General features: G+C 39.3%; 1 protein-coding gene across 1 annotated transcript in view; it reads right to left on the bottom strand.

Moving 5' to 3' along the window:
- Positions 1 to 24,639, bottom strand: part of TANC2 (tetratricopeptide repeat, ankyrin repeat and coiled-coil containing 2) — a 280,763-nt gene that overhangs the window by 240,819 nt on the left and 15,305 nt on the right. The gene's annotated exons all lie outside the window — the stretch shown is intronic.

Below are 24,639 nucleotides of genomic sequence, written 5' to 3'. Positions count from 1 at the left end.
AATGGCTAGCGCTGGGGCAGACTGAAGCCAGGTGCCTAAAACTCAATCAGGCTCTCCAGTGTGGGTACAGGAGCCTAAACAAACACCTGAGCCACTATTTACTGCCCAGGAGCGTTTATGGGGAGCTAGGTCAGAAAGAGAGCTCAAACAGGAGCCCTACTGGCTGCCAGAGTCACAGGCAATGTTTTAACCCACTGTACCACAACACCAATTTATTTAGGCACATTTAAAAGAGATTTATTTTAAAATAATTATTTTCCTCTCTACAGTTTAAATTTTTTCTCTCTGCTGAAACAGTCTAACACATCTTAGAATGTCCTGACCAATAACAAAGCCCTTCTTTATAGTCCCCTATGATCCAATTTCTATTCCTACATTGTTGCCCTTGTTCATAAACAAAGTTCATCAAATGTGTTGTCAGTACTTGCTGTGCCCAATGGATTACATAGAGCAAACATGAAATGGAATGCAGGCCCAGAAACAAAATCTAAATCAAAGCACGAAATGAGAAGACCGAAAGATATTGGAACCCACTAATAATAATTTAATAATTTCAGAAGCAGTAAGAAAATTGGGAAGAATACACTTGAAGTGACAGAAATTATAATTTTCTATCATTAATAAAGATGTGAAGCCACATTTTTAAGAAACCTGTAAAACACAGGCAGAATACAAGTACAAAGAAAAACACTGCCAAACTGGTAAACATTAAAAACCAAGAAATTCAAAAGTTAAAATAAAAAGACAGGTAGTGAGAAGGAGGAAGGATGGGGGCAACAAGGCAAGAGAGGGAAAGTCACTGTATTCGTATAACTGTATTTAGTCTGTTTAATGTTAATTCAAATTCATATATGTATATTTTATGAAAAAAATACCTATACAAAAAGTGAACACATTTAAAGGAACAAGCATCAATAGACAACGGAGTGACTTCTTAAAAACTGATACGTGACTATCAAAGAAATTATTTTGCCCAGCAATGTGGCTTAACTGGTTAAGCCACAACTGATATCCCAACATCCCATATGGATGCCTATTCAAGCATTGGCTCCTTCACTTTTGATCTAGCTGCTTGCTAATGTGCCTGGGAAGCAGAGAAAAACAGCCCGAAATTGTTGGTCCTGTGAAGAAGTTCCTGGCTCCTGGTTTTGATCTTGGCCGGCTTCAGCTGTTGTGGATATTTGGGGAGAGAAACAGTAGGTGGGAGATATCTCTCTCTGCCTCTCTTGCTGTCTCTCCTTCTCTCTGTACCTCTAACTTTCAAGTAAATAAAATAAATCCTTTTTTTCTAATCCATTATTCAGGGCCAGCACTGTAGACTAAGCTTCCACTTGTGCAATTGGCATTCCATATGGGCATCAGTTCAAGTCCTGGCTGCTCCACTTCCAATCCAGCTCTCTGTTCATGGCCTGCAAAAGCAGCAGAGAAGGGCTCAAGTTTTGGGGGATCCTGCATCCACATGGGAGATCTGGAGAAAGCTCCTCACTCCTGGCCTCAAACTGGCTCAGCTCTGGCCACTGCAGCTGTTTGAGGAGTAAAGAAGCAGACAGAATATTTCTTTCTGGGTAAGTAACTGCCTTTCAAATAAAAATAAAACAAATATTTTAAAAATTAAAATGAACAAATCTAAAGGTAATTAATTTTGAGAATAAAAAGATGACCCAAAAATCTATTATTAAATAAAAATATCTTTGAAATAAAAATATCTTTGAAAATAATTGTAACAAAGAATTCATTAGAAAAGAAATCCCTCCTCAGAGAAAAAAAATGACACTAGGCAAGAATGTAGAATAGAATGAAAAGCCACACAAAAAGTAAATGTGATGATATGTATAAATAAATAACTGTAGTAAAAATAACTTTAAGAGTGTAAAGACAGGTATAAAATAAAGTTTTTAACATAGCCATTGTCCTGGAATAGCAGATAAACATTTTTATATTAAATTTCACTATCTTAAAATCGTATTCATGTATAAATTTCTAGAATATCCATTAAAAGTTACATGAGAAAATAAAAAGAATGATTTAAAATATTAAACTAAATCACAAAGGCAGTACAAGCAGAGCACATTTAGATAAGCTATATCACACACTAAGATGATAGAAATTAAATTCATTATGTTAAATATAGTATAAGGCTATATACAGACAAAGAAAAACCAAATGTAGACTAATGGAGAAAGGCAGTACATGCAAACACCTGCTAAGACAAAGCTGGCAGGGCAGGTTTTTGCCTAGCTGTTAGCAGCCAGTTGGGGTGCCCCCATTCCATGTAAGAACAGTGGGTTTGCTTTTCAACTCTGCTCTTAATTCCAGCTTCCCACTAATTTAGACAATGGAAAGCAGTGGTTGAAAGCTTAGATATTTGGGTCTGGGCAACCCATATGGAGGACTTAAATTGAGTTCCCAGCTTTTGCAGGCATTAGGGGAGTAAGGCAGTAGATGGCAAACTTCGTCTCTCTCTGCTTCTCAAACATGTGAATAAGTAAAAATGAGAAGGAAGATAGCATAGCTATGCCAAAACTAGTCTACACACACACTGGAAGTATTATTAAAAATTAATAAAGTCATTTCTTAAATAGAAACTCATGCTGAGGGATCCACTTGGCCTAAGGTTAAAGCAACATTTGGTATTCAAAGGCCACATTAGAACGCCTGAGATGAAATCCTGGCTCTGCTTCTGATTTGAACCTCATGTAACTGCACACTCTGCAAGGTGGGAGGTGATAGCTGACACAGCTGGGTCCCTGACACTCCTGTGGGAGACCCAGATGGAGGTCCAGGTTCCTGGCTTCAGCACCGCCCATCCGCACATGCTGTGGATACTGGAAAAGTGAACCAGCAGAATGGCAAGGACTGCTCCTTGCCCTCCCCATCACCTTTGGAACAAATAAATACATTTTAAAAGCCATACCAACAAGAAGATATTAGTCTGGGTGAGTCTAATACCAAAGCTGAAAGAGCGTAAAGTAGTAGTATACAAGACCATTAGGGAACAGACAAGCTACAATCACCAGGAACACTAACACATCTTTGTTAATCACTACAAGATCAGCAGGCAAAAAAAAAAAAAAAAACCTACTAAGATATAAAGATTTGAAACTCACATTTAGCCACTAGACAATTTCTTCCACATAAAAATAGAATACACAAAACATATAACAAAATGAACCATATGCTGGGTGATAAAGCAAATCTCCACAAACTTCACAGGACTGAAATCTTTCCTAAAATATTCTCTGACGATAATAAAATTCAGAAATACTTTTTAAATCTAGAAACTTTCCTGTTGCTTGAATATCAAGTGATACAGTTCTAAATAGCAACTCATGAGTTCAAAAAAGTAAAATACAAAACAACATTGGGGCTGGCACTGTGGCATAGCAAGTCAAGCAGCCACCTGTGACGTAGGCAGCCTACAAAGGCACTCATTTGAACCCAAGCTCTTCTATTTCTGATCCTTGCTACTGTTCTTTGGTTAGCAGTGGAAGACCCAGTTATTTGAACTCTGAACACATACGTGGGAGGCCTGACTGGAGTTCAGGTCCTAGGTTCATCTTGGCCCAGTCCTGGCTCCTGCAAACATTTAGAGTGAACAAATAGATGAAGTATATCTCTCCAGTTCTACACCACAACACCCCATAACTCTGCCTTTCAAGAAGTAAATAAATCCTAAATTTAAAACAAGTTTGAAAGATTTATTTTATTTGTATTGGAAAGTCAGATATACAGAGAGGAGAGACAGAGGATTTTTCTATCCATTGATTCACTCCCCCAAAAGCTGTGAATCGGAGCTGCACTGATCTGAAGCCACAAGTCTCCTTCAGGTTTCCCACGTGCAGGGTCCCAAGGCTTTGGGCCATCCTTGACTGCTTTCCCAGGCCACAGGTAGGAAGCTGGATGGGAAGTAGGGTCACTGGGATTAGAACCAGTGCCCATATGGGATTCTAGCATAAGCAAAGCAAAGACATTAGCCACTAGTCTACCATGCCAGAGCCCAAACAAAAAATTAAGTAAATGAATCACAGTGAAAATTTTTATAATATCTGCAAGAAATGCCAATGAAAATATGGAACTTCAAAGTTGGTAACTGAGTAATTTCCTTGAGGGATTTCTCTACAAAACACCAATTTGAACACTTCATATATCAAATCAAATGAGAAAAAGAGTTTTAAAAAATATGTTAGTACCTGCAGATGGAATTCCCAGACCTTCCAAAGGTCCCAAATGGGAGAGGCATGACCTTGATCAATTAGGCTTATATCCAGGCCAGAATCAACTATGGTTGGTTATAGCCGCCTTTGACTGCAAGCTCACCGAAACAGTATGCAGTCCATGGCCAAGTCCTGGTTATCCATTACTACCAGTTCTGGACATGATCTAGCATTAATGTAGATGGCCACAGATCTGTTCACTCCATTTCTCCCCCAACTCTAGTCTACTTATGGAAAGAAAAGACAGGTAGGCATCAAGACACTGCATGGAAAAATGGGACTAGCACCACAGGGAAACGTACACCCCTGCTGGAATTTGAGTCCGTTCCTAATACAGGGACCTGGGTGAATTCTCCAGGACTCCAGAAAGATGCCCAACAACCCAGCCACCGTGGACTGAGGGCTAGTACCAATGGCTCATGGGCTACTACCAGGACACACTTCCCTGTGATGTCTCAGAGTAGCCCCTGAACCCAACATTCCCAGTACCACACATCAATTGCAGCGGAAGACTCAAAACCAAAATAGATGATCAAATCAACATGTGAAGAATACATTAAATATAACAGAATAAACTAACCACCCAGAGATAGAAATGTTGACAAAAGAATATAGGACATATTAAAAAGCAAGGCAATAAGAACTCCCCAGAGGACACAGAAATGTTCTAGTAACAGACTTCAAAGAAAAAAGATTGATGACATGACCGACAAAAAATTCAAAAGGACTATAGGATGCTCAGAGAGAAAACAGATACGACGAGCAAGAAAACAATACATGATGTGTATGAGAAATTCAGTAAATGAATGGAAATTTTGAAAAAGAAGCAAACAAATCATGGAAAAGAAGAATTAAGTAAGTCAAATCAAAACACACTTGCAAGTCCTCAACAGAATATCTGATTTTGAAGACAGGTGCTTTGAACTAATCCAAACCAGAAAAAGAAAAAAAGAATAAAAACGCCTCTAAGAACTTCTAGATCTCATTAAACAAACAAGTATATGAATTGCGGGAATTCCTCAAGGCAAAGAGAGGGAATAAACAGAGGCTGAGAACATCTATTCAAACAAACAATCACTGAAAAATTCCTCAGTCTGAAGAATGATATGGGTGTAAATACAGGAGGCATACAGCATCCCAAATAGACATAACCAGGAAACAAACAAAAAAAAAAAAAACAAACAAAAAACCTCTCAGAGCAATACATTATTGCCAAAATCTCTAAACTATAGCAAAGAGTAAATTCTACAAATTGAAAAAAAAAATCACTACATGAATCTTAAGGCGTTCCCATTAGATTCCAGTGCATTTCAACATAACCTTACAGGCCAAGATGAAATGGAATGACACATTCAAAGTTTTGAACGCAAACAGACCAGTTTCTGTTGAAGTGGGTTAGTCGCCAGTCAGGACGCCTGCATCCCCGTCAGAACGGGGAGATCTGCCTCCACTTCCAGTTCCAGTTCCCTCTTAGAGCACAGCCTGGGAAGCAGCTAGTGCTAACTCAAACACTCCTGCCACTCACATAGATGACCCAGCTGGAACTGCCAGCACCCCACATGCGCCTGGCCCAGGGTTAGCTGTTGTGCGCATTTGGGGAAAAATTAGCAGCTGGAAGACTTTTTTCTCTCTCTCTCCTTCCCCCTCCTTCTCTGCCTTTCAAATATGATAAAATTATTTTAGAACCAGTGTAATGCCATAGCAGGTAAAGCTGCCACAAGTGACGCCTGTACACTTCTTCTGAACATAGCAGAAGAAAACTTGAAACCAATAACAAAAGAAAAATGTTTATACAAATTCAAGGAGATTAAACAATATGCTCCTGAATGAGCAATGTGTCACTGAATAAAACAAGAAAATTTAAAATTCCTTAAAACTAATGAAAACAAAAACACAATATACCAAAACTTACAGGATACAGGAAAAGCAACACTAGTAGGAGAGTTTATACAAATAAGTTATCTATATCAAAAATAAGCAAAATAGAAGAATATCAAACAAGCAACCTAACAAGGCATTTTTAAAAGTATTTATTTGTTTGAAAGTTAAAATGAAATGACAGAGAGAGGAAGAGATCTTTTATCTGCTGGCTTACTCCCCAGATGGCCACAACAGCCAGGCAGCACTGCGTCAGGCCAGAGCCAGGAGCCAGAAGCTTTGACCAGATCACAGCGTTTGCATCAGGGGCCCACGCACTTAGGTCACCTGCTGCTTTCCCCACGCTATTACATGGGAGTTGGATCAGAAGTGGAGCAGACAGGACAACAGGCAGCCATACAGGATGACAGCACTGCAGGCAACACCTGTATGCACCATGTGCCACACTGGCTCCCCAACAATGTATCAGAGCCAAAGTTAGTAGATGGAAAGAAAGAATAAATATCACAGCAGAGATTAAAAAAAACACACACACAGCCTAGAAACTTGGGTCCCAGATACTCTCACAACACACAGGGTTTGGGTCTCCTATTACAGTTCAAGTCCCAGCTCCTCTGCTTCTTTCTGATTCCGCTTCCTGTTACAGCTTCTAAGAGACAGCCATTTGGGACGGGAACCAGTCAGGAACCAGTGCAGGGAACCTGCACTCCATCCGCCATCACTCTGCTTTTCAAGCAGATAAACAACAATTTTAAAAAGAAAAATCACGGGCCCGGCAGCATGGCCTAGTGGCTAAAGTCATCCCATTGAATGCACCAGGATCCCATATGGGCGCTGGCTCTCTGCTTCCCATCCAGCTCCCTGCTTGTGGCCTGGGAAAGCAGTCAAGGGCGGCCCAAAGCCTTGGGATCCTGCACCTGTGTGGGAGACCCAGAAGAGGTTCCTGGTTCCTGGCTTTGGATCGGTGCAGCACCGGCCACTGCAGTCACTTGGGGAGTGAATCACCGGACAGAAGATCTTCCTCTCTGTCTCTCCCCGTCTCTGTATATCTGACTTTCCAATAAAAATAAATAAATCTTTTTAAAAAAGAAAGAAAAATCACATATCGAAAAGGCAAGGTAACATGCTAAACTCAAGTAAAAATTTTTGAAGGGAAAATAAATTATACTCATTACTTTTTGAAGTATAAATTGTCCTTGTTAGACCTAAAACATCTTATTAAAATGTTGGAAATGTGTAAAGAATGAAATAAAACATAAAATAATTATTTAAAACTAATTATCCATGTCATATTACAACTTGATAAAATGACTTTCCTGCTCAAGTTAACATACCAACAGAAAATGTATTAAGATAAAATATTAATACAGAAACTTCACAAATTGAAGATAAATGGGATAAGGTTTGATCCAATGAGCAATACTACAAACCAAAACTTCATTTAATTTGTATATCCAAATTTTAAGATACTAACTCTCTCAAGAGAAATCATTAATAAACTGGCAAGTGAAGCTCTGGGCAGGAGGAAAATAAGTCATTCAGAGGCAAAGCATTTCTAACTGTTGTATATTTACGTTTAACTATTTGAACATTATGTTACTACATGGGCCCTAAACTTTTAAGTTTATGATACCTGCTCTAAAAATGTAAAGAAGTATTGATTCCTTTATTCTTTGCATTTTATTAATATGAGAACATATCTTACGTGTCACAGGTACAGCTCCAAGCAGACAACCACACCATCCTGCTTTCCTCATAAATGAGGTACTTCAGCACTATTTTGATAATCATGGCATTCCTTTTAATTTTTCATTCCGTTGGTGTCTTCTAAAATCTTTTTCCTTTTTTTGAAGGTTGGTTGGTTGCACAGAAAGCTAACTCCCCACCCTGTGGCACGAGCATCCCATGTGGGTTCCGGTTCATGTCCCGGTGGCTCCGCTTTCTGTCCCTGCGAACGCAATGGAGGACAGCCCAAAGCCTTGGGCCCCTGCATCCATGTGGGAGACCTAGAAGAAACTCCTGGCTCCTGGGTTCAAATCCGCTCAGCTCTGGCCATTATGACCATGTGGAGAGTGAACTAGCAGATAGAAGATCTCTCTCTTGCCTCTCGGTAAAATCTGTCTTTCAAATGAAAAGAAATCATCTCTCTCTGCCTCCTTCCCTCCCTTCCTCTCATCCTTATTTCTTTCTTTTGTGTGTGTGTGTGTGTAAACAGAGATTTATTTCAGAGAATGGAAACAGAGGTCTCCTGCCAGAGCGACAGGAGGGGCTGCAAGAGAGGAAAAACTTGAAATTTAAGAAAGGAAGAGATCTCTTGCCATAGCAACAGGAAAGGTTCCAAGGAGGAAAGGACTGCAAGAAATGTAATTTTTGACATTAAAACTGATTAATTAATAGGAAAGGCTTCAAATAAAAAAATAAGAAAAATGAATAAGCTAAGGTATTACCTGTTGACCTCTAACTGCACAAATGATGGTACAAATTGATCCAGATGAGAGATTACAGAAGTCCATCTTTCCCTCCCTGCCCAGATAACCAACAAACTCTCCCTTGGATATTACTGTCAATGTCCTCTCAATTTCAAATGTACTGATATAATTACCAAATGTTAAGGTATAAATATGTAAAGCAAATGTTACCTATTTTCTTGCATTTATCAATTTACAGCCTACTTCTCTTCAAACAAGTTTCTTAGGGAAAACACACATAAATTCAGTAAATCTTTCAAAGAAAAATTTAAACACTACAGAAATGGATGCAGTGGTTAATAATGCAGAAATGATAAAAACGTTTGAATGAAGTAGTACATGATTTTATAACACACGATTACAAAGGGAAAGATGCTGAATAGCTAATACGTGTCCGGCAGATGGAAGATCTCCCTCTCTCTGTAAATCTGCCTTTTCCAACAAAAATAAGTAAATCTATAAAATCAATTCAAATTTAAACATTTTTTCCTTAGAGATATATGTTAACAGTTTAAATTCCAACCTTTATTTCAGACCCTCTTGTCACCATGATGTTGATGCTCAAGAACTTGGAATTCTATTTATAAACTTCTTTTTAAGGAGAAAATAATGGTAGTGAAATATGATTTAGTCCATATGTCTAAATACCCAGGGCTAGCAGACAGTAATGTACCCAACCTTCACCTAATAAATGCCACGCAATCTCTCGCATGTTAGAGCCATGTGAAGGAACAGTTTACCGTGGGACATTTCTATGAGTCCTTTTCCAATGAGGGTATTCAGTACTTTAATAATCTTTTTGCCCAAAATTGTGTCCATCAACATGTCCACATCATGGATGTAATCAGACACTTCAGTAAAGTTGGAAGAAATTATTTCATGATGAATAAACTCACAGAAAAAAAAATTTTTTTTAACTATGCAATTTCATTCAAACTGGCAGGCACAAGAAGGAATGTGCAACAATTAATAGTGAGCATACGGAGTAAAGAGAGAAACTGGTGGGAGGGTCCACAGACAAAACTTCCCAAATTATGAATGTTCAAAAGAAAAAGCTATTAACAAGTCACAGACTGTCTCCCTTTCCATTCCTTCGAGGCCTTTTTAGGGAGCCTCTAAATTACCCTGATCACTCGGTGGCTAATACCGAAATGTATTTAGATGAATTTAGATGACCTAATTCCTCTTCATCTTAGCTAAATGGACTAATTCCTGAATTTTAACACAATCAAATATTTTATCACCAGTAGTCCTGGCCAAACACATTTACAACTGAGTGAATCATGAGTTGATTCCAGAGTCCGGATCCTTACATGGCGATAGACTGAGGGGTAGGATGTCTTAGTCTGCCCACTTCACACCAAGCAGTTGGCAACATCAACGAAAACTCTGCAGATTATTCTATCAAATGATGACCTGAGCTGGCCAATAAGATAGCAGGATTTACAGAAGTGACTGAAAACAATGCCTTATTATTCTACAATGTGTCCATAAAAGACAGGGGAAAAAGCAGAAGGAAATGGAAATGTGCCTAATTTATCTAAAAGAATGAAACAATAATTAAACAAATGATAACTACCATATCCTCCTTCAGTTTGTTCACCGCTTTGCCCAAAACAAGAAGATGTAAAAAGAGAAACCGGTGACATCGGTCTTCTTGCCCCTTTGCTTCATCTTGTTTTTTAAACTCTCCTAGAGCACAGCTGAGAGTACAGGAATTCTCATTTTCTAATCAAAATGTCAGAAATAATTCCCAGAATTAGAATCATAATTATTTTTTAAGGATTTATTTATTTTTATTGGAAAGTCAGATGTAGAGAGGAGGAAATACAGAGAGGAAGATCTTCCGTCAGATGATTCACTCCCCAGGTGCCCACAACAGCTGTTGCTGCACCAATCCGAAGCCAGGAGCCGGAAACCTCCTCCAGGTCTCCCATGTGGGTGCAGGGTCCCAAGGCTTTGGGCCGTCCTTGACTGCTTTTCCAGGCCACAAGCAGGGAACTGGATGGGAAGCGGAGCTGCCGGGATTAGAACCGGTGGCCATATGGGGGGATCCTGGCGCATTCAAGGCGAGGACTTTAACTGCTAGGCCCCGTTGCCGGGCCCTAGGTTCATAATTATTATAAGATAAATACAAAACAACAGACAGCAGCACTCCAGACTAATTATGAAGGTGAAATTTATCACATTTGGGAAAGCTTAGACTAATAACTCTATGGATAATTATATCCTAGATGAATTTTCTGAAACTAAAGAACGTATAAATGAATCCAGAAATACAAGTTTGGCTGATTACAGAAAACGAAAATCTAAGGGTAACAGAAAAAATAACAAAGACCTTTATGATTGCCTCAACCGAGGGAAAATTTTTGAAAAAAGGCAATACTCTTTCATAACAAAAACATTCAATACATTAGAAATAAAAGGAAATACCATTCACTTGATAAGAACACTCATAAAAACTCTGCAGCTAGCATCGCACTGCAGGTGCTGGCGCAAGCAGCCGTTCTCTGACAACCACAGGCATCCTGCCTTCAGCCTGGTCCAGCCATAGTCGTTGTAGCCATCTGTGGAGTGGACCGGAGGATGGAGCTCTGTCTGGCTCTTTCTTTGCCTCTCATATAAATAATTTGTAAAAGTGAAGGGATGGCATGATGGCTCAATTGGTTAACCCTCTGCCTGCAATCATCTGCATCTCCTATGGGTGCCAGTTCATGTCCTGGCTGTTCCATTTCCTATCTAACTCCCTGTTTGTAGACTGGGAAAGCAGTAGAAGACAGCCCCAAGTCCCGGGGACCCTGCACCTGCATGGGAAACCAGGAAGAGACTCCTCGCTTTGGATCAATTCAGCTTAGGTTGTTGAGATCATTTGGGGAGTGAAGCAGTGGACGGAAGACCTTTTTCTCTGCCTTTCTATCTGTCCATCTGCCTTCCAAATGAAAACAAATAATTTTTAAATGAAAACAGAGTTTTTATTACATACATACACTTTAGTTTTAATTAAAATGCTTAAATTTTGCTTAAATTTATAAAGTTTCTAAAGATATTTAAATAAATTTCAATGTGATATATTTCACTTACCATCTCCATTTCAAAATATTTTCATTGCTCTGAAGGCATCTATGTGTTATTGAAATGAGTATATATTTTGAACTGTTTATTAAGTCAATATAGAACTCCAACTAGGCAGATAAAAACTTAGGGCTTAAAATTGGAAGAATTGGGCCCGGCAGCATGGCCTAGTAGCTAAACTCCTCGCCTTGAACGCAGGGATCCCATATGGGCGCCGGTTCTAATCCCGGCAGCTCCACTTCCCATCCAGCTCCCTGCTTGTGGCCTGGGAAAGCAGTCCAGGACGGCCTACAGCTTTGGGACCCTGCACCTGTGTGGGAGACCTGGAGGAGGTTTCTGGTTCCCGGCTTTGGATGAACGCAGTACCGGCCGTTGTGGTCACTTGGGGAGTGAATCATCAGACGGAAGATCTTCCTCTCTGTCTCTCCTCCTCTCTGTATCTGACTTTGCAATAAAAATAAATAAATCTTTAAAAAAAAAACTGGGAGAACTTTCTCTAAAACCAGTTACTATTTTTTTTTAGAAAGATTTATTCATTAGTTAAAAATCATAGTTACAGAAAAGAAAAGGCAGAGAGAGCGGGGTGGTCTTCCATTCACGGTTCACTCCACAGATAACTCCAACAGTCAACACTGGGCCAGGTCAGTAATCAGGAGCCAGGAGATTTACCAGGTTTCCCACGTGGGTGCAAGGACCCAAGGACCTGGGCCAACTTCTGTTGCCTTCCAGGTGCAGCAGAAGGGAGCCGAATCGGAACTGGAGCAGCCATCACTTGAAGCAGTGGCTGCTTTGCCAGCCACACCACAAAGCTGGCCCCAATTGTTTGCTTTTCAAGATGATTGCCTCCACAGAGTTATGCTATTAGCCTAAAAGGTCTCAGTGTATAAACAATGGAAAGACACTAAAAGTACCCAAAAAATCAACTTTAAAAGCTTTAAAAATATATACATTTTTTTCTAATGCAGTCATTATTTAATGAAGCTTTTCAAGTACTATTACAGACGTCTTTTGTCAGCAGCTCAGTTAGAGGTCAAATGAAGAGTATTTACAGAATTACCAGCAGTACTTTCTTGCTCACTGGTTTTCCCTTGGCTTCTCCAAGGCGTGTAATGAACAGTTTCAGTACGCCTCTGAAGTTACATCTAAACTGCTATATTAGAGGAATAAGTCCAGACACAAAACATTCTTATAAAGAACATCAAGAAATAATCAAAATATGCACTGAGCAAAAACTTATAGTGTCAAATATTAAATAAAACTGTCCACAAAATATATTCTTAGGCTTACTGATTTTCTTCTACCTCTAATGCACATGAAATAATGGCAACACTTCCTCAATTTTTTTCTAGTTTTAGTCTATAAATAAGCTTTTAAAATAAAATGTCTTCTGATCTGTTTATTCAAGGCTTATTAAGAATGAACTTACTGGCCCAGCAGCATGGCCTAGCGGGTAAGGTCCTCAACTCGAACGCATTTGGATCCCATATGGGCGCCGGTTCTAATCCCGGCAGCCCCACTTCCCATCCAGCTCCCTGCCTGTGGCCTGGGAAAGCAGTCGAGGACAGCCCAAAGCCTTGGGACCCTGCACCCGTGAAGGATACCTGGAGGAAAGTTCCTGGCTCCTGGCTTCAGATGGCGCAGCACCGGCCGTAGCGCTCACTTGGGGAGTGAATCATCTGACGGAAGATCTTCCTCTCTGTTTCTCCTCCTCTCTGTATATCTGACTTTGCAATAAAAATAAATAAATCTTTAAAAAAAAAAAAAAAGATTGAACTAACTATGAGCACTGCCCACCTGAAAGGAGCATCCGGTCTGGTAATGAGAGTAAGAAGTGAACAGCTGAGGGAAAGCACCGGGTGCGGCACAGAGAGTGTATAAAGGGAGAGGTTACTCAAAGGTCTAAGCAAACAAGCATATGTTAAATGCAAACTATCAGCTGAGTAAAGTTCAAGGGGAAGTTGATACAAAAGCCTGGGCTCCTTTTCTCTACTCAAGGAGAGTGCACAGGATCATACTTGCTTCTGTCTCTGCTGTGCAGTTCCCGGATATGCTGAAGAACTGCAGCCTGTGCTGGTTCTGTCTTCCCAAACATGTCCAAAACTGGAACTGAGTACTAGTATTATAAATCTAGGGTATCTAAATCATACCCAATGAGAAAGAAAAAAATTTATCTAATATTCTAGAACCATTTTTTTAAATTCCCTTCTTTATTTATTTTCCTCCAAAATCCTGGTAGGGCAGGAGGAGGACCACATCAGGCTGGACTGCAGCACCTAGCAGAACATCAACTACTCAGCTACTATACGAAATTCCCACTCATCCTTAGAAAAGCATACTAGGGCCAGGCACAATAGCCTAGTGGCTAAAGTCCTCGCTTTACACAAGCCGGGAGCCCTTATAGGTGCTAGTTCTAGCTCCAGCAGCCTGCTTCCCATCCAGTTCCCTGCTTGTGGCCTGGGAAAGCAATGGAGGACAACCCAAAGTCTTGGGACCCTGCACCTGCTTGGGAGACCCGGAAGAGGCTCCTGGCTCCTGGTTCCTGGCTTTGGATTGGGTAAGTTCTGACCCTGTGCTCACTTGGGGAGTGAATCAGCAGACACTGATTCTGACTTCGCAATAAAAACACAATAAATCTTAAAAAAAAAGAGTACTTATTTTGGTTTAGGCAATAATGGACCTATTATATCAACTTCTCAGGCTACCTTGTATCCTATGGTTACCATGTGATCCAGTCACAACTAATGAGACAAATATAAGGCTTGTGGGCTAGGCTCCAAGGAAGCTATTGTTTTGCTTTTGAAAATAACCTAGATGTCTGGAAAGGAAATAGCTATCTTTAAATCACAGGGTCAAAGGCACCACAAACAGAAAAAGAGTCAGGTTCCTGACTGACAGCACTGTGAAAACGCCATAAACCCTGTACTTCCTGTGACCACATTTCTAATCCCTGAAAACAAATTAATAAAAAACTCTAGCTGATTAAGCCACTACCTTTAGATTTCCGTTACCTGCAATTCTTAATATATAAAAGTACCTTAAAATGAATCTAATACCCATATTAGTAAAGGCAATTACTACACAAAAATGCGTTAAATTATTCATCAATAGTGTTAAATTATTCATCAGGAAAGCAATGAAATGTTGGGATGTCAACACATTCAAACACATACATACACACACACTTTTATTAAAAATTGAGTATTATCCTTATATTCATTAAGATAAATATTCCATCCATTAAGGATCAAAGAATGAATGAATAGCTTTAATCAAGAAAAGCATTTTTGATGAGGCAGAAAGAAATAAAAAATGCAACTGGGTGAACAGTCTATTATTATAACGTCTATGTTCATTCACTAATATTTATAACATATCCACATCACAAAATGCCAAGTACTGCTCTAAATGCTGCAGGATGAACCATATTAATTTGAGACAGCTATCAAAAATGAAATGGAAGATAAAGATCCAAAAAAGGAGGACAGGAGAAGAGAGAGCAAACAAGCGGAAGGAAGGAGTCCGATTTCAGCTGACGTAAAATGTAACACGGAGCGGTAACAATACATCTGATCAAGACTGGGGAGCAGACACATCTTTCTTAAATAAAATAACTCTGGCCATAAAGTCAAAAATTTACAAGATGATGGTCAAAAAGAAAGAATACCACTAAGATCACTTCAGTCCTGGAGACTGAGCCCATCCAAGGAGTGAACCAGTGGAGAGAAGCGCTCTCTTTCTCTCTCTCTCTCTTTCTCTCTCTCTTTGCCTTTCCCTCTCTCTATGTAACTCTTTCAATAAACAATTAAATAAATATCTAATTTTTAAAAAAAGCCTTAAGAGTAAAGTTTAAGTTTACCCACTTAAATTTCAAATTTCAGTCACCTATACTTGGCAGTTTCCCTTCTACCACCCAAGGAAACATTTTTCTCTTTAACTCTCTTGCTTTATGAACTATCCCAAGTCCTCTTTTATGTTTATCCTTCTTTTTTCTTGCTAGTCCTGTAATATCTACTAAAATAGCTTTACTATTTTTGTAGTAAGCTTCCCATGCATTTCATATTAAAATAATTATTCTTGATGTTCTGGAAACTTTCATTTTACAGAAATAACCAACAGTGGTATTAAAATGAAGAATCACTAACAAGTGCTGTAGCTGATAGTTTAGCAAGCTATCCTTAAAATTAAGGCATAATATAAGCTCTAGAAAACATATAAACTATTTCCAAATCTAAAGTGGAAGGGCTTTGTAAAGATGCAAAATATGGAAGGAAAACATGAGAAACATAAACAGAAACATTGATGCTCAGGAGCAGGTGCCTTCTGGCCAAGATCCCCACATCCCACACTAGAACGCCTGGGCTTGGTTCCCTAGCCCTCGTTCTGTTTTTGAAGAAAAACAAAAACTCAGATTTCATTTACTGCTAGTCCACAACTTTCAAATACACAAAAGTCTAGCTTAAAGGAACCAAAAGAGCAGCAAGGTGAGATTAAAAAGCCACTTAAAAAACACAGTGGTCTAAAGGGAGAGCAAATTCTGTATTATAGTTTGAAGGGAAAAATCCCCTACAGGTGGCTAATAAGGAAATATAGCAAATGGAAAAAAAGCAGATGAAAATCTTAGCAATAACAAGAAAATTATTAAAGAGGTCAGGTGAAAGCACACAAAAGTGTTTCTGAAACTAAAAAATCTGGATTTCCAATTTTTAAAAAAGTTTCAAGAGAAATGGTCACTACTAAAAAGTACATTTCTATTTCAGGATGCCAAATGCATAAAATATTCTAAAATAGAAACTAGGGAAATACAGATAAGAACCCCAAAAGATAGATTCAGGAAATCCAATTTGAGAGCTGCTGAAAGATCTGGAAGGGGAAATCAAAGACAGAAGAGAAATAAAGTCAGAGGAGAGTGAGTTCTCACGTAAGGTCTCTGGGGCAGCAGCAAGAATTTCACAAAATTTAAATTATCTAGCCCAAGTTAGATCAGTCAAATCAGAAACTGGGAGCGGATCCATAATCCGCTTTAGCACACCCTCTGAGCACCTGCAAAGCATGCTGAAGTTCGGGAACCAATGTTCTAAGCTGAAAACAAAAATTTAAGCTGTAAGATTAAAAGATCTCAGAATTCCATGGATGACAATTAAGTCATTTAATAAGAAATTATTATCTACTATGTGCCAAGCACTATTTCTGGTAGTAAGAATAAGCAAGAAGGGAGATCTAAAATGGTTGAATAGGGAGAAGTCAAGCTGACTTCAGCTTAAAAAAGCAGAAAAACAAAGGAAGAACCACAAACATCATTGGGGAACTGATGGGAAGAGATGTTCAGTTGGCAATGGACTGACCATAACAGAGATTCTGTGGAGCAGTGAAGAGACAGGACAGACACACAGCCACCAGCCAGGCAGCACTGGTGACTCCAGCCGGTTCACAGCCAGGGCCTCTCTAAGACGTGCCCCTGGCGGTATTCACTAAGGAGAACCCCACAACCCCAACAAGCTTACATAGGGCCTGGGGAACTGACAGGGAGCTGAGCAAGATGCCCTGTATACCTAGAGCACAGGGGATGGAGGCAAAGGAAAGAGAGATTACAGTAGATGAGATAGAGAAATGACTGGAGTCACCATGTGCAAGGCCGCAGCTGTTCTTTTGACTTTAGAGATTACTGTAAGATGGGAAGTCACAAGGAAGATATTAAAAACAACAAAGACAAGATTTGATCTATTTTAAAAAGATCATTCAGGCAGTTGGTAAGAAAAAGTAAAACCATAACAGCCACGAGGTTGCTATAGCAACCTCAGGTAAACCACATCAGTGGATGAATGAAGGTGGAAATAGACATGGTCAGAATCTAGGCGCGTTGAGATGGCACAGCCAACAGAACTTCTGACACATCAGATGTGGGAGTGAGAGAAGTAAAGAATGACTCCAGGATTCTGAACAGGCAAAAGGATGGTGCTGCTACCAACAATATGGGAAAGATTACAAGTAAAATAGGGCAGGGAGAGGAAAGGGATCATGAGAAGTTTAATTCTGGGCAAACACACCAGGGATGTCTAGGAAACACTGACACAGAAATGTTAGGAAACAACTAGATCAAGGAAACTCAAATTTCAGAAAGAAATCTTCACTATATATTCATCTGGCTGTCATGAGCCTGAAGACAGAAAGACATAGACTTACTGAGATTCTTAAGGGAGTACAGACTGAACTCTGAGATGAGGACTTAGTGTGCTTAGCAACATGGAGGTCACTGACGTCTGTTATAAAAGCAATTTCACTGGAATGCGAAGGGGCAAAATTGTTCATGGAAAGAGAGAACAAATTCCAAAATTAGGAAAAAGGACACACAAAAGACTATTAATTACAGCACTGTTTATTGTATTTATTTATTTATTTACTTACTTTTATTAGAATGTCAGATATACAAAGAGGAGGAGAGACAGAAAGGAAGATCTTCCATCCGTTGATTCACTCCCCAAGTGGCTGCAATGGCCAATCCAAAGCCAGGAGCCCTCAGTCTCTTCCAGTTCTCCCAAGCGAGTGGAGGGTCCCGAGACTTTGGGCTGTCCTCCACTGCTTTCCTAGGCCACAGCAGGGAACTGGATGGGAAGCGGGGCCACCAGGATTAGAACCAATGCCCATACTGGATCCTGGCTCATGCAAGTTGAGGACTTTAGCTGCGAGGCTACTACACTGGGCCCTACAATATTGCTTGTTATTGTAACACACTGAGCACCTATATTTGGGCATAGTTTTATCCTCAAACATAGGAGATCAATTAATAAACCATTCATATATGTATGTGTATATATATATACATACATATATAGAGAGAAACTGTAATTCTAAATAAATAATAAAGACTTCAATTAAGTAATAGTAATGATTTCCATGATCTGCTGTTAAGAAACAAATAGAAAGAATATTATAGCGCATTGCTTTTTCTTGTGTGATTTAAGAGGATTTAAGAAAACCTGGGGCTGACACAGTGTCATAGCAAGCTAATCCTCCACCTTTAGCACCAGTATCCCCATGGGCACTAGTTTGAGTCCTGGCTGCTCCCTTCCATTCCAGCTTCCTCCTGGTGGCCTAGGAAAGCAGCTAAAGGTGATGCAAGGCTTGGGCCCCTGCACTCAAGTGGGAGACCAAAGGAAGCTCCAAGACTCCGCCTTTAGACGGGTCCAGCTTTGACTGTTGCAGTCATTTAGTGAGTGATCCAAGATCCACATGGAAGATCTTTCTCTCTGACTTTCAAGTAAAATAAATAAATCTTATTGAAAAAGAGAGAAAAAAAACAAATTACATTTATATACTCATTATTACATACTCATTATATAGACATTTGGTAGCCTAGAAAGCAGAGAGAAAGTGCTCATTCAAGAAAGCCAGGAGATGAGCTGCAAAGCACAGAGAAATCTCTAAAGACTTGCCACTGCAGATACTAGAACCTTTTGATGAAAAGGCGCTGACACCACCCTCAGAACATCTGAAGTCAAAGGTGGACTGAAATAAACTAAAGCTACAATAAAGCCCAATTACAGTTCAGATTGACACAGCCTCCCACTCCAATGACTGGCCAGAAAAAGCAACACACATTTTCTTTTTCTGGAAATGAACAGATTCTTGACTATTCTTTCATACAAAATGGCTATCGTAGGATCAAAACTTAGATTCAAAAGAAAAGCAAAATTAGAAAAAAAAAATTTAAGGTAAAACAACAACAAAAAGAAAGGCTCAAAAGAAAATGTGAACTGAATAATCAACTTATTGCTCCAAATTTAACCTTTTTGTGCGCTCTATAAAACTGGATCTGAGCCCTTTAAATATTTTTCTTGTGCTAACTGGCCCTTGACTGAGCCCTGCGAGTAGAAGGCACTGCAGACCCTTTGACGGAAGAAAGGCTCTGTCTGTGGAGGCCAGCACATTACTCAGCAGACTCCTGCAGGGCACGTCCTTCTCCAGCCCTTGAGCGCAGGGCTCCAAGGCCTTGATGCTTTCCTAGGCATCCTGAAACTAGACAAACAAACCCTTCCCTTCTTCAGCGTGTCGTTAGTATCTACTATTCACAAAGCTGAAAATTATGCCAACAGCAAAAGCAAAAATACCTAACAGGCTCAGATCTATTTTCACAGAACAGGGGAAAAAAAGAAAGAAAGAAAGAAAAACATGGATTTAGAGCTGCGGCAGAAAACACTGATGATGACTTCCGAGTCCCAGAGGGAGGATGCTGACTGCTTTTGTATGGTACCACATCCAGGGGTGCCGGGTGCTGAGCAAACACCCCGGCAGTTACGTGATGCAGCACCTTTGGTGAGACACTTGCCTTAGTACAGCTTTTCATGGCAGCTCAGATCTCCAACAAGTTCTGCCATCTCAGCATCACAGTAAAAGAGAGAGAAAGAGATCCTACCTACTGGTTTGCTCCTCAAATGCCAGCAATACCAGTTTGAAGCCAGAAACCTCAATCCAGATCCTCCCAAACGGATGGTAGGGACCCAGCTGTTGAGTCACCATCTTCTATCTTCCATACTCTAATATGAGATCAGCTCTCTTACCTGATAAACACTGCAAAAAAATGCCCACCCCTAGCCATTCTTTCTATTAAATGTTAAAATTAGTTTTTCTCTCATGACTGGAATGAGACCGTTAAAGGAGCCAAATTAAACAGAACATAAAGTATGATTCAGATATATGAAGTAGAGAAATAAGCAATACTAATCCATACATGTCAAAAAATAGGTTGCTTCTTGGTTTTCTGGGGGCGGGAGGGACAGTACAGCTAGAAGAAAGAGACATGAGGAAAATTGCTTCAGTGGTAGATTATTCTATGCCTTGTTTAAGGTAACAGTTACACAGATGCATACAACTGGCAAACTCATTAAACTGGGCATGCATATGTTGTAGTTTATTCCAGATACATCATATCCGAATCAAAAGGAAGAAAGTATTATGGGGCAGCTTTAAGCTGCCACCTGGGACACTGAAATCATATATTGGAGTCCCTGATTCTGATTCAAGCTCCAGCTACTATGGTTCCTACCCAGCTTCCTGCTAACATGCATCCTAGGAGGCAACAGAGATGGCTTAAGTACTTGAGCTCCTACCACCCATATGAGAAACCAAGATGGAGTTCCAGGCTCATGCTTCTGCCCCAGCTTCGGCTATTGTGGGCAACTAGGGAGTGACCTGCAAATGGAATATATCTCTCTCTGTGCCCTCCACCATCATGTTGCCTTTCAAATAAACAATAATAAATAATAAATATAGGCTAATAGCACATCAGGTTAAGATCCCACTTGAACATGGGAGACCCAAATGGAGGTCTAGGTTACTGGCTTCAGCATGGCAAAGCTCTAGCTTGTTTGTTCTGTGATTGGGGAGTGAACTACCAGACGGAAGATGTGTGTGTGTGTGTGTGTGTGTGTGTGTGTGTGTGTGTGTGTCTGGATGCTGGCTCTCACTGTAACTCTGCCTTTCAAGTAAATAAAATCAATCTTGAGGAAAAAAGAAAGACTCCACTTCACACACCTGTATTCCATATCAAAGTACAATTCAAATCCGTGTACTCTAATGTTCTAGCTTCCTCCTAACACGTCTTGAGAGTTGGTAGATGGTGGCTCAAGTACTTGGGTTAGTTGTTTAACATGGCAGAACCAGCACGAATTCCAGGCTTCTGGTTTCAACCTGGCACACCCTGGCTAATGGAGTTATTTGGGAAGTGAAGTAAACCAACAGATGGAAGATCTCTTTCTCTTTCTCTGCCTCTCAGGCAGGTGACAGTAAATGCTTACAAAGGAAGAAATAAAAGAAAGGAAAAAAGAATCCAAGACTCCACTGAGAAAGATCTGATTATTTGAGGGTAGAAATACAAAGGATAAACCAGGAACAACATGATGTTCCAAAAAGTAAGAAAGTGCTCAAAATAATGATCAGGCCTTAAAATCAGAAGTCAGTCTGAACCTGGTCCACCTGAACTACCTGGGAACAATTACAACACCAAATAAAGTGCAAAAATAGATGATAACCTATAGAATGGAATCAACTTATAGTTCATATTTTAGATTAAGGTAAAGAAAAAACAGACACTTGCCTGGCTCTTCCTTACAAAAGAAAATCAACAAATAGACAAAACAGATTTGTAAGAGAAGCATTATTTTGCAACCATTCTAGTAAAAATTAATTCCAGTAAGAATTAATAATGCATATTAAAACTAGTAAAACTTTAAAAAGAGAAACAAATGTATAGAATTTCAAAATACCTCCCAACAAATTACTGATTACTTCACAAAGAGGAAAACTGGTGGACACCACGCAAATCAAGTGTACAAAGTTAATGTTACCCATAGTAAAGTCAAATGGGAACTACATGCCTGACAGCATGTGCAAAGACGTGCATCATTCACAAAGTAATCCTACCTCCAAAACAATAACCTGAAGAAACAGGCAAATCAAGTTGAGACTAAAGACTACCAATGTCAAGAAATACAAGAGGGGCTTAGAACTATCCCAGATTAAAGAGAACTAAATCTCCTACAAATGTAATGCATGATATTGGAATGAATCCTGCACTGGAGGGACAATGCTGTAAGAACATACTGCTAGCGAAACCAATTGGAAGATGAACTACTGATTATGTATTATATTAATGTTAAATTTCCTGCTTTTGAATTGTATGATAAAGCCCTTGATCTCAGGAAGCAAACAGCCTAGACTTCATGTATAAACACAATGACTACAACTCATTCTCAAACAATTTAGCAAAATAAATGTTCATTGGCAGAATAACAATGAATATCACAAAATGCTCATAATTGAAGAATCTGCATGAGAGCTTTTTGTCATTTTTCCAACATTCTTGTATATTTTCATTTCAAAATAAAAGACTTTTAAAAGGCAGTGGAGGAGAAAACAGCAGAGTGTTATAAACAAGGCTTGAGCAGACTACAAAATGGAATAGAGAAATAAGGTAGTAGCTAGAGGGAGAAGTAATGTCAAGGCAACATTTCAGTGTGCATGAATTGACACTGTCTGAACTCTGATCAAAAGGAACTGGTGAATATGGAAGGCCAGCATTTTCACTAATCTGAGATTGTACTCCTGTCTGGAGCAAGCAGTCAACTAAAAGATTATCTGAATGATCTAACAGGAAGTTCCAAGTAGTGGGACAAACACAGGATGTAAGCTTTCCGTATACCACGGATCCTGCTTTTCAACAAAGGTGCCAAGAAAATTCAGTGGAAGAAAGGATAATAAAATAAATGGTGTTAGGGCAACTGGCTATCTGTAAATGTGGACAATATACCTCTCGTTATACATTAAAATTAACTCAAAATGGATTATAAACTAAGCAATTCCACTGTCAGAACCCTACACAAAAGAATACAAAACAGCTATCTACACGAAGACTTGTACCTTAATGAATAGAGCAGCATCATTCATAAGAACCAATCACAATTTCCATTGGGTTAATAAATTAACAAAATGTGGAATATCCACACAATGGAATAATATTCAGCAACTAAAAGGGCTGAAATACTGATACATGGTCAATGTAGATTAACCCTAAAAAATTACACTAAGCAAAAGAAGCGAGAAGCAAAAGCCTACACAGTATAAAAATAAACGCATACTGTATGATTCCATTTATATGAAGATCAATTTATAGAACCAAAAAGCAGATCACCAATTGCCTCGGGTTGTAATTTTAGAGGGTGACAGATATATACTAAAATTGGATAGTGGTGACAGCAACACAATTCTATAAATTTCATATCCACTGTGGTTGTATATATAAATTGTCCCTCAATAAAACTATTAGACAAAGGGTGGATGAACAAAAATAACTGCTTTTCAGGAGTCTAGCATAAATGAAAAAGAAATAGGGTGGCACCTGGAAGGAGAAGACCAAGAGAAAGTTTCTTTCAAGATGAATGAAATTGAAATACATTTTTGTGTGTGTGTGCTGCTGACAATGACTCCAGAAAAGGAGAGAAGAAAAACTTAAGACCAATGTCAGTGAAAACAAAAGCAGCTGAGCTCAAAGGAACAACTGGAGGGGACAGCTCCTAACACAGGAAAAGACAGTGATTCAAATAACAGAGGAAGAGAAAAGATTATTTATTTTTAGTAAAACAGAAAGCTCGTTAGGAGAGAAAGGATGGTAAAGGAAATGTTGAAAATGTGAAAGCAAAGGAAGATACAATCATCTAAAGCAGGGAGAGGGAACCTTCTTTCAGCCAAGGACCACTTGGATATTTATAACATCATTCTTGGGGCATACAAAGTTATCTATTTAAAAGGTAGACTGTTACAGATTTACTGAATTTTGAGTTACGCCTGCAGTTGCCTTAGCAGGGCCAGGCCAAAGGTGACAGTCTTATCCAGCTCACAGCCAAATGTTCCCACCCCTAATCTAAAAGGAAGGAAAATGTGAAAAGACACTAGAATGACGCAGTAGGATCACCGGGTAGTAACATATTTGAAATGTAAATCACGAATTTAAAGTCAGCAGATACTAGCCAAGAATTTAGAGTCAACATGATTCAATTCCAGCTGTGCCCATCTACAAGCATACAGGTATAAAATAGGTAGAGTGGTTTTAACCAATGTTGGGTTTTGCCAGCAAAAACAACCAAGGAAGAGAGGTCAAAGGGGTTGAGAGTAGGTTCAGGGAAGTAACTATAGGTACAGACCATGAGAATTCAACTAATCAGGGAAAGAAGTAAGGCCAAGAAGGTACTGTGAAACATACAAAGTAGTTCATATACAAAGTAGTTCACGAAAAGAGATAAAAATTAAGACTCAAAAGCGAGTCAGAAAAGAAGTAGGTGGCAGCTGGAGAGTAAAATGTTAGAAACTGAAATTACAGAAAGTCGTAATTGCTGGCAATAATAAACTCCAAGTGACTCTCAATCCTGGCTACATCTTAAAGTCACCTTGGAAAATTATAAAAAATCAGATTCCAGATCATTTCTCAAACTAACCAAACCAGGATCATGATCTTTGGG

The sequence above is a fragment of the Ochotona curzoniae genome, unplaced genomic scaffold (assembly GCF_017591425.1).
Source record: "Ochotona curzoniae isolate NIBS_2020 unplaced genomic scaffold, NIBS_Ocur_1.0 contig_523, whole genome shotgun sequence".
Lineage (NCBI taxonomy): Eukaryota > Metazoa > Chordata > Mammalia > Lagomorpha > Ochotonidae > Ochotona > Ochotona curzoniae.
The sequence above is the reverse complement of the archived record's forward strand: the minus strand, read 5'-3'. Positions and strand labels throughout refer to the sequence as shown.